Below are 10,502 nucleotides of genomic sequence, written 5' to 3'. Positions count from 1 at the left end.
CAGCACTCTTCTTTGCTGAGGGAAGAATGGAAATGAGAACAGCTTACTTAGGCAAGAGCTAGTGTTCGAGAAAAGAAAGCCTTCAACCAGGGAAGTAATTATTACATTAACATTACACACAGGAAAACACTTAATCACATGTGCATAGGCTTCCTCTTGGTTGGGCTAGTTGATTTCCACATGGTGTCATAGTTTTCAAAGCTACTACCACTAAATAATTTCTACCTCTGGACCAATTTGTTCTCTGTTGTTGTTTAATATTAAGTGGGTATTTTCCATTTCCTCTTGTCCAGGATATTCTATCTGGATGACAAAAAAAGGTCATTTTTAAATCCCTTTGACCACATTCCTATGAATTGATATGATTTCAGCTATTCATATGAGCCACCTAACAATATGTACCATATATAGCTCTAAAAGTCTCTCCACTTATTTTTTATTATTCAATTCAACTGTAAACATTTCTTTTTTTTCTTTGACTTCCCAAAATGTCTGTCATTGTATGATGTAATACACAAAGTCTAATTCTCAAAATCCTGGTAAACATGCACTTATTTGTGACATCACATTCTGAGGGAGTCTTCATAACACTCAATGCTTTTGTCTTGGTTATTTTTATGTCAGCTTGACCCAAGATAGAGTCATCTGAGTGGAGGGAACCTCAATTGAGAAAATGCCTCCATTAAGACTAGGCAAGCATATAGGGCATTGTCCTAATTAGTGATCATTGGGTGGTCCTGGGTTCTATCAGAAAGCAGATTGAACAAGCCATTGAAGAACAAGCCAGCAAGCAGCACTCCTCCAATGCTTCTATATCAGCTCCTGCCTCCAGGTTCCTGCCCTGTTTAATTTTCTGTCCTGACTTTGATGATGAACAGTGATGTGGAAGTGTAAGCAAAATAAATCATTTCTTCCCCAACTTGCTTTAGATCATTGTGTTTCATTGCAGTGATAATGAAGACCTAACTAATGTTAGTATTTAGTTCACTTTGTCATTCATAATTGTATAAATGTCCATGTCTTGAACTGAAATGTAGCTTCTTTCTGGAGGTGTTGCCCAGTGGTAGAGTACTCTCTTAGCATGTGTGAAGCCTATGTTTGATCCCTGGAAGTGCAAAATAAAACAGTTTAATTTGATATGAAAATCATGTTTGGTTCCCATGTGTAGCTTCTGCCACTATCATGTCACTAACAAGGACTCAAAAGCCTGATGACAAGTGCTTCACACTTGCTGAATGAAGGGATAAATTCTTGGGACTGAGGGCTGACATTTAGGAGTGTATCAAACCAATAGTCAGTTGGCATCAAACCAATAGTATGTAAATAGCATGCCAATTAACGGCTATTACAAGATCCAAAGGTCATTCCTGTACTTGTTTAACTACACAGAGAAAAGTTGTACGGGAAAATTCTGTTGTAAAAATAATTAGGAAGCCTCAGCCACTAATTTAAAAAAGTCAATAAAAGGCATCTAACGTTTCAAAATGGGGCCATTATTCACTTTCAATAAAGTCTGTTTGTGGTCTAAAGGGTTATGGGCTGGTATTAAAAACACCCTCTATTATAGATCTGCACATCCACTTGACTCCCAAAGGCAAGAAATACCTCATATAAAATTTACATGTTTTCAACATAAACTTGAATTGGGTAAAAGAATGGCAAATAAAATACTGGGAGGAAATAGGCAGATTGTCTGTGTGTGTGCTTGGGGACAGTGTGGTTGCTGAGTTATAAAGCACAGAAGCAACAAAGGACAGTGGTCAGGTCACAGCATGGGTAGAAGAGGACAGTAGTTGTTTAGGGACAAGGAACAGGTGCTGCAGGTGGGCAGTGAGGTGACCTATACAAAAATAATTATCACCAAGTATCATGAAACTTTACACAAACACCAAGATCTCCAGGCTCTTACTAATCATTCTTTATAATACACAGCTTTTCAGCTCTTTTTTTATTTACTTAGCACTCCTGGGGATCAAACCCAGGTTCTTGTGTATGTTTTCTAAAAATTATTGAGCTATTTCTTTAGCTCAATAAGTAGTTTTTATATTGATTTTTGATCACTGTTGTAAGAACTGGTCACAAATTTTGTGGCTTAGGACAGCTATCCTGGTCTCAGTCTACTGTCCTAACCCCCCACATCATTCACCTACCTCCTCATCCTTGCCTAACACAACACACAGTTTTAGAAGCAGGAAAACTGATGTGAATCTTTGAATGTAAAAATTCAATTATCTCCAGAGACTTATTCCTTCTGAAGTTTCCAGAAGAGAATCTATATCTGTTTCCCTGTCAGTTCCAGCTTCTAAAGACTGCATGCATTTCTGGGTTTAGGGCCCCACAATTGCAGCATCTACTCCTAATCCTCTAACCTTCTCTCTCACTTTGACTCTTCTGTGTTCTCTTATAATTATCACTGGAATCACATTAAACAGATTAATGATAATCTTAAATCTTAAAATTCATTCTTGAATCAATTTTATTCACAAGGTTGCCTTTTCCATAAGATAATATTCACAGATCTGTGTTGAGGACATAAGCATCCTTGAGGGGCATTATTCTCTATGCTACACTATTTTAATAGGGTAATGACAATTTTACAAGGAAGCAATGAGTCAGACACTTTGGATTTGAGGTACCTTGTCAGGATATTAAAAAAGGATATTGAAGGTTGAAGAATATATAGTGCATCTTGTCTTATGCCCTATGCATATACATCAATTGTTTCTGACTCCACTAACATATAAGATGGACAATGAAAGGGCATCAGTGATGAGTCAGTGGTAGTCAGTCAACCAACATGTTATCAGAGACATTGTTAAGGCACTAAGTACTTTGAACACCCAGAGTGCTAGATTCCAGCGGTCTCAGGTATAACACTGACATGAATTCTTAGATTTATAGAATTCATATTCAATATAGAAAAAATACATTTTTAATATTAGATCTTCCTTTTTCAGAAGGAAGGAACTATAATTACCGGGAACATCTCAAACCCCCTGCTTATCTTAGAAAAAATCACTGGTAGGTATTATGACTTCTTTTTATCTAAATTCTTAAGTGTATAGCTTCTATTACATACTTTATTTTTCAAGGTCTTTGTTTAATAATTGTGAGTTGATATCCCCACTTACATTTATAAAACTTGGGGGCAGGTGTCATGTTCCATGACTTTTTTTTTAATGACTGAAAAATCAACCCATAAGCAACACTAGGTAGGTTTCTTTGGATGTTTACTTACTCATTCAACAAACATGTATGTGCAATCTACAAAATCTCTAGCAATATGATAAATCTTGGAGATAACAGAATGGTGAAAAACCTAGCTATTATGTGGAATAATTCAATGGTATAGGAAGTTGAAGGTGCACACAATGGCTATGAGAACAATTCTAAAAGCTTTATAAAACCACTTTATTCTGTTAAGTTGGTTGTCTCTTTCTTTTTAGTGGGTTAAGGGTTTGTAAATCCTGTTTAAGAACCAGTTCTTGGGCCACCTTAAATATCCTTCCCTGATAATGAGTTGATAACTAACTTATATGCTATCTTCGAACCTTCATTTAGCAGTTGTTGGAAACAGAAGCATACACCCACAGATAAACACTGAGCCGAATCCTGGAATCCAGTTGCAGACAAGGAGAAGTGATAAGAAAAGGTGTCAAGACCAGGTTACATAAACCTACAGAGACAGGTGACCTGAACAAGGGGGAGCCCATGGACCCCTAGACTGATAGCTGGAAAAATAGCATTGGACCAACTCAGAACCCCTGAACATGGGTCTCAATTAGAAGGCCTGGGCAGTCTAAGGGACCTCTGACAGTTGAACCAGGATACATTCCTGGTGCAGGAAAGGACTTTGGGAGAACATTTCCCATGGAGGGATACTCCCTTAGCCTAGAGATAGGAGGGAGGGCCTAGACCCTACTCCAAATGACTTGACAGATTTTGATGATTCCTACTGGAAGGCATCACCTTCTCTGTGGAGTAGGTGGGTATGGGATGGGATGGGGGTTGGGGGGGAATGGGAAGATGGGAGCAAGAGGAAACTGGGATCAATATGTAAAATAAGAAAAAAAAAAAAAAAAAGAACCAGCTCTTAGATTCTTGGATTCTCTGTGTTGTTTTCATTGAGTGTTGCTCACATCTCTTTCTAATGTCCTTTCATCAAAGAAACTTCATTGGGACTGGTGGAGACTATTACAGAAACTCACAACTAATCAAAATGCAGAGTTGTGGAGCTCAGTTGCAATCGACACAGTACAAATCCTGCACCTGAGGCTCAAGGATCATTGTGGAAGACAGGGCAAAAAAAATTGTATAAGCCAGAGGAACAGGGAGTTTTTTTGTGAGACCGTGGCTACTAGAAATGTCAGAAGCTACATCCATGAATTTTCACCAACGTGGCTGCCTAATGTGAACTGAACAAGGATTATATCATTAGACTTGTTAATGTGGAGAAGGGAAAGCTCCTGCTGCCTCAACTGTACAATAGAACTATATACAACTAAGAAATGCTGAGAGCAGGAGAAATAGTCTTTCTCAGTGAAGAGCATATCAACTGAATATCAAAGAGTCATCCTTGAAAACACATACAAACAAGTAACATTGTATGGACTAAGCAGGTTGTACTTATGTATTTAGGAATATATATATATATATATATATATATATATATACACACACACATACATATGTATGTATGTATATATGCATATGTATATTATATGTATATGTAGTAAATAAAAAGAGGCCATTAATTTGAAAGATAATAGGTGGGGAGAAAGGAAATGATGTAAATATAGTATTTTCTCAAAAAATTAAAAACTAATTTATAATTTCTATTCAAGCTTCTATGTGATGTGCTATAAAAGAATCAAAACTTTCCTAAATATGGGAAATTTAAAAGCCTCAAAAGAATTCCTTGTGATTACTTTTACTTAAAAAAAAGTCTTGTGTGAAATAAGCACAGTGAAAATATACTGTGAAGTGGGAGCATTTGAGGTGCTTTTACAAATTGAAATTTGGATTACAACCTCTCCCCCCAAAAGAATTGGAAGTGGCGATATACATCTGTGTTCTCATTACTTGGGAGGCAGAGGCAGGAGGCTTGCTACTAGGTTCAGTCCAGACTATGCTCCACAGTGAGTTACAGCCAGCTGGGCTGTATAGAGAGTGTTTGAGAAAAAGGACAAATCACAACAGCTGAAAAAAAAAAAGACACTCAACTGTTCATAAGGACAAGATAAAAATTAGGATGTCTATGGGGTCATTTAAAGACGGAAATATGATACTCCATATAAAATCTATAAAAAAGGTAAAGCCTAGGCAATTAAATATATCTTTAAAAGAGAAAAGGATTAGATGGGAGATTTGGAATAAGACGGAAAAAGGGGAACTAAATAATTGAATGTGGCAGGGAATGGATATGGCCAGTGAGGTTAAACATTATGACACAGAGAAGAGATGGCAGAAGGGAAGTTCAAGGGAAGCTCTTAAAAACAGCAGCACACCCAAACAATCCCCTGCCAGCATTCACCAGCACAGCTGTGTCGTTTTAGGCTAATGCATTGCAGTCCCCAGCCTTGCATACATTGCTGAAAGAAGGGAACCCTATTAAATTATCTTGGATGAGTGCTTCTTCCCTTTTCCACACTCCTGGAACCAGTGTGTCCTCTTCTGTGACTATTGCTTGTCAGGGGTATTCTGCCTTCATTTATATGGAATTGAACAACACTTTAGAAAAGATTAATTGTAACCAGACTTACAGAAAAATTGGAAAAAAAAATGTGATGCTCATTACCAAGTGATGAAATTACTGAATCAGAGGACCAAAATATGTTTCAAGACTGTTCCCTTTAGTTTTACATCTGGGACACAATGTTTCCTTCAGTTTACAAGGTTTGAAGATTAGTTTGCTTCCCTGTTTTGCTTTTGTTATTTTACTAATACAGCAATCCTAAAGTTCTTCTTTGTGTAAGGGAAACATTTGTGCTCTTCCTAGAGCTAGGGTATGCTCGGTTCTCCTGCTATGGACATGGAGAATTTGCCCATGAATGTAAGCTCACTTCTGCTATGGACGTGAAGAGCAAGCCTGTGAGTCTTTCAGTAGTTAATAGCCTTGAAGTTGGTAAACACAAATAAAATCACTTCTCTGTACCATTCAGCTATTACAATAATTTTTATGATTAATAATTTTCTTACTATATGTATACAAATATTTTTGATCATATTCACTTGGCCACTGGCAGGCGTTCATGTTCCAGTGAATGGCCATACACTGTGAAAGCAGCTCCCCATCCTTTGGTATTAATCCTCTGGGTTCCTTTGGCTTTTACTCATAGGATCCATTTTCTGTCCTTCTTTCTTTGTTACTGCTACCTGATGACTCCCATTCTCTTTGAGTTAGCCAAGAAAAATTATGATAAGTATTTTAAAACAAGAAGATTGATCAGGTGACATTTAAACATTATAAATTTACTTTTCTAGATACTTTTCTTTCTTCCATCATGCAATTTTGGCTGATCCTGCATGATTTTAGTACCTCCAATAGTACATTTTCAGTCACTGTGTACCACATTCTCATAGGACATTGGCATTTTTTTTTTAAAATTCTTTTAAACTGCACTTGTCACTTATGAATTTTCTCTTCATGTCTTAGCTCTTCTCTAAAGAAAAGTAAACAACAGATTTCTTTTGAAGGAGGTAAGGGTATTTGTCTTTATTTTCAGTGATAATGATTTCCCTAAAGAGCCACAGATGTAGTTACTAGCCTGCATCCTAGTCCAGTCCTGAGCTGAACCAGGTGACCACCATACTGCAGTGCACCTGAGATGAATCGTGATCCTGTAAGTGACTTTAGTGAAGATAATATCTTGTTTCTATTACCACAAAGACTCACAGTTGCTCTTCTGATCATCCTTCCTCCCACCACCCAATTTCTTCCTGTCCACAGACCAAACCTTAATGTATGCAAAAAGCAAGCTGTTACCCAAGTCTTCCTTGCTGCTGAAGCTTATTTAGCATAATGTCTTCCTGTTGTGAACTTCATGGCATCCTTCCTTTGTGGCTACTCAAAGGTTATTACTTCAAGCATGGTGGTATACAAAATAGTTTTATGAAAAGAAAACTCAGCTAGTTCACTGTGGTAAGGATAGTGATCAGATCAACCTACAATGATGAGGTCCTGCAGAACTAAAGTCAATAAATTAACCAAGGAAATTGTCTTCTCTAACACATTCATTTTGGTCAAGGCAACAAGGGGAATGTTAATAATGGGTCACAGGAGAGCAAGACAATGCCAGAATCTGCACAGAAATCAATTTTACCATTTGTCAATTTAAACCCTATAACAATTAATCCAAATATTCCTTAGATACCTTGTAATATTCGGTTTCCAAGAAACTCATAGAAATGTCAGCATCCTTGAAAACAGGATTTTCCTTATGCATTCATGAACTACACAAGTTAAATCACTACAAGAATATTTTAAATTATCCTAAAATGACATATAAATTATGAGTTTAATACATTGTAATATATATGTAAGTAAAGGTTTCGTCTAACTTAATTTGTGTCTTGCAGAGAAACTTTGTTCTACTATTAAGGGTATCCAGCTCATATTTGTTCCCTTTACCAAATGGATTTATTTGTTCAAATACCTTCAAAGTCCCTCACTGTACCTGATATTTGGAGGCAGGAATAATATGACCATAGAGAACATATTCACTCTGATGTGATGGCAGATGCCATTCTGTAAATATGTTTCTCATATTGGTTAATGAATAAAGCACTGTTGGCCAATAGGAAAGCAAAGCAAGATAGGCGGGATTAGGAGACAAGGAGGGATTGATTTCAAAAGTAGTAGGGAGGAGATTCAAGATGGAGGATGGAGAGAGCAGAAGTAAGATGAGATCATGTGGAAATACTTAGATTAATAGACATAGGTTAATATTTAAGGCAGAGCTAGCCAATAAGAAATACTAGTAACTGGCCAATAGAATTATATCTAATATATAAAGAAATACTAGTAACTGGCCAATAGCATTATATCTAATATAGCATCTCTGTGAGTTATTTGGGGCTGGCACAGTGGTGGGACCAGGCCGGGCAGAAAAAAACCTACTCTTAACACTGATGTTTAAAAAGCTATGATACCTACAAACTACATCAATCAGCAGAATGTTATGATAACCCTAAGGGTGCAGTAGTGGTACACATGTCTTAGGTGACAACTGAAAGCTCTCTAATTTGCCTTAAGACCTGCAAAACAAGAGGGGAATCATGTCTGATACTGGAAACCTAGATAACTAATGAGTGCTACTGAAGTCATGGTTATTGGAGGAGAATCTACAGCCATTAATTTACTAAACACATACACACACGTGCACATGCACATATACACACTCACACACTCATGCATACATACATACCACACAAGTACACAGAGACACATACTCACACACACATGAACATATACTCAAATTTCTGCATGTGCACACACATGCAAACACCTATGTACCCCCACATACATGAACACATGTATTTACATGTGTATATATATTTACAAAAACATGCACACCCACAATACATAAACACACATAAACATACTCACACACTGCACACATACACACACACTCACACACACACACATCCAAGTAGGCACACACATAAACTCATGCACATTCATGTGCATACATACACACAAATGCTTACACAGACATGTGTATTAATTTATGTGTATATGAAGAACTCTATCACCTGAAAATGAGAGAAAACACGTGATATTGATATTTGTCTTTTGACATTCTATGTTTGACTTTTTCTCTAATATGATGATGCTCAGTTACATCTATTTCCCAGTAAATTACATAATTTAATTTTCTTTATGGCTAAATAAATCTCTACTCTGAATATATAAAGCAAGATTTCTTTTTAAATCCATTTATCTGTTGGCAAACACCAAGGTTGAATTATGTAACTCTGAAATTCTGTAATCTCTCATAACCTCCATAGTTCTCATATGGGCAATTTCTTTTTTTTTAAATTTCTTTTTTTTATTTAATTTATTATCTTACACGTTGATCCCAGTTCCTTCTTCCTCCCTTCCTCCCTCCCTCTCTCCCTCACATTTACCCTCTCTGCCCTCTCACAAGGATCCCCTTGAACTCCTTTTTGTTGTCTTATAGCTTTAGCTAGAACTTCCAGTACAATATTGAAGACATATGGAGAGAGAGGGTAGCCTTGTCTTGTTCCTGATTTTAGAGGAATTGGCTTAAGTTTCTCTCCATTCAGTTTGACGTTGGCAGTTGGTTTGCTGTATATTGCTCTTACTATGTTTAGGTATGTTCCTGTAATCTCTGCTCTCTCCAAGACCTTTATCATGAAAGGGTGTTGAATTTTGTCGAAGGCTTTTTCCGCATCTAGGGAGATAATCATATGGTTTTTCTTTTTCAGTTTGTTTATATGGTGGATCACGTTGATAGATTTTCGTATGTTAAACCATCCCTGCATTCCAGGGATGAAGCCTACTTGGTCATGGTGGATGATTTCTCTGATGTATTCTTGAGTTCGGTTTGCCAGTATTTTATTGAGTATTTTTGTATCGATGTTCATCAGGGATATTGGTCTGTAGTTTTCTTTCTTAGTTGTGTCTTTGTGAGGCTTGGGTACCAAGGTTATTGTGGCCTCATAAAAAGAGTTTGGCAATGAACCTTCTGTTTTTATTTTGTGGAACAGTTTGAGGAGTAGTGGTATTAGTTCTTCCTTGAATGTCTGGTAGAATTCTGCAGTTATGATGGTAATTTTTAAGTCATTCCCTTCTGCTTCCTCTGCTTTGTTTTTGTGTTCCTTTTTAGTTGGTGTAGATTCCCTACATTCTGGTAGTGTCATGCCTGTCTTTCTGTTGTTAGGTGTTCTCTTGTATTGCCGTCTTCCCATAGCTTATTCCAGTAGGTGTTGGTGGGGTCTCCCCCTCTCTCTATGGTACTTCCCCGGTGGGCTTATGTGGGTCAGAGGTTCAATATCTGTAGCTCTGGGTGGTCCCAGCTCTATAGGAGGAGGTCTCTCTGCAGACAGGGGCCCAGGTATGGGGTCAGGGATGAGGATCCAGTAGAAGATGCCTGCAGAAACTCAGAGTGGTCCCGCAGAGATAGGTGGGTCTCTGGGAGGGGGCTCGGAACTCCAGCAGAGGACTGTTGGTGGGGGTCAGAGACCAAGCAGGTGGGAATTATGGGTGGTTCCGCATGGATAGGCAGGTCTCCTGTGTTCAAAGTCGCTCGGAGAAGTCCCCCGAAGTAGTGTGGACTCTAGCTAATGGCTCTAGCCAATTGCTGGTGGAAGAGGACAAAGGCTAGGCTGATACTCGGGATGATTCTGCAATGATAGTCGGATCTCACTGGGAACTGGAATTCTCCAGCTGAGGCCTCTTTCTTTAGTAGAGACCCTGCTTTGGGGGTCAAGGATCTTGCCTGCGGGAACTCAGAGTGGACCCGTAGAGATAGGGGGAT

The sequence above is a fragment of the Phodopus roborovskii genome, unplaced genomic scaffold (assembly GCF_943737965.1).
Source record: "Phodopus roborovskii unplaced genomic scaffold, PHOROB, whole genome shotgun sequence".
In the NCBI taxonomy this organism is placed as follows: Eukaryota; Metazoa; Chordata; class Mammalia; order Rodentia; family Cricetidae; genus Phodopus; species Phodopus roborovskii.
This window is presented reverse-complemented; position numbering follows the sequence as displayed.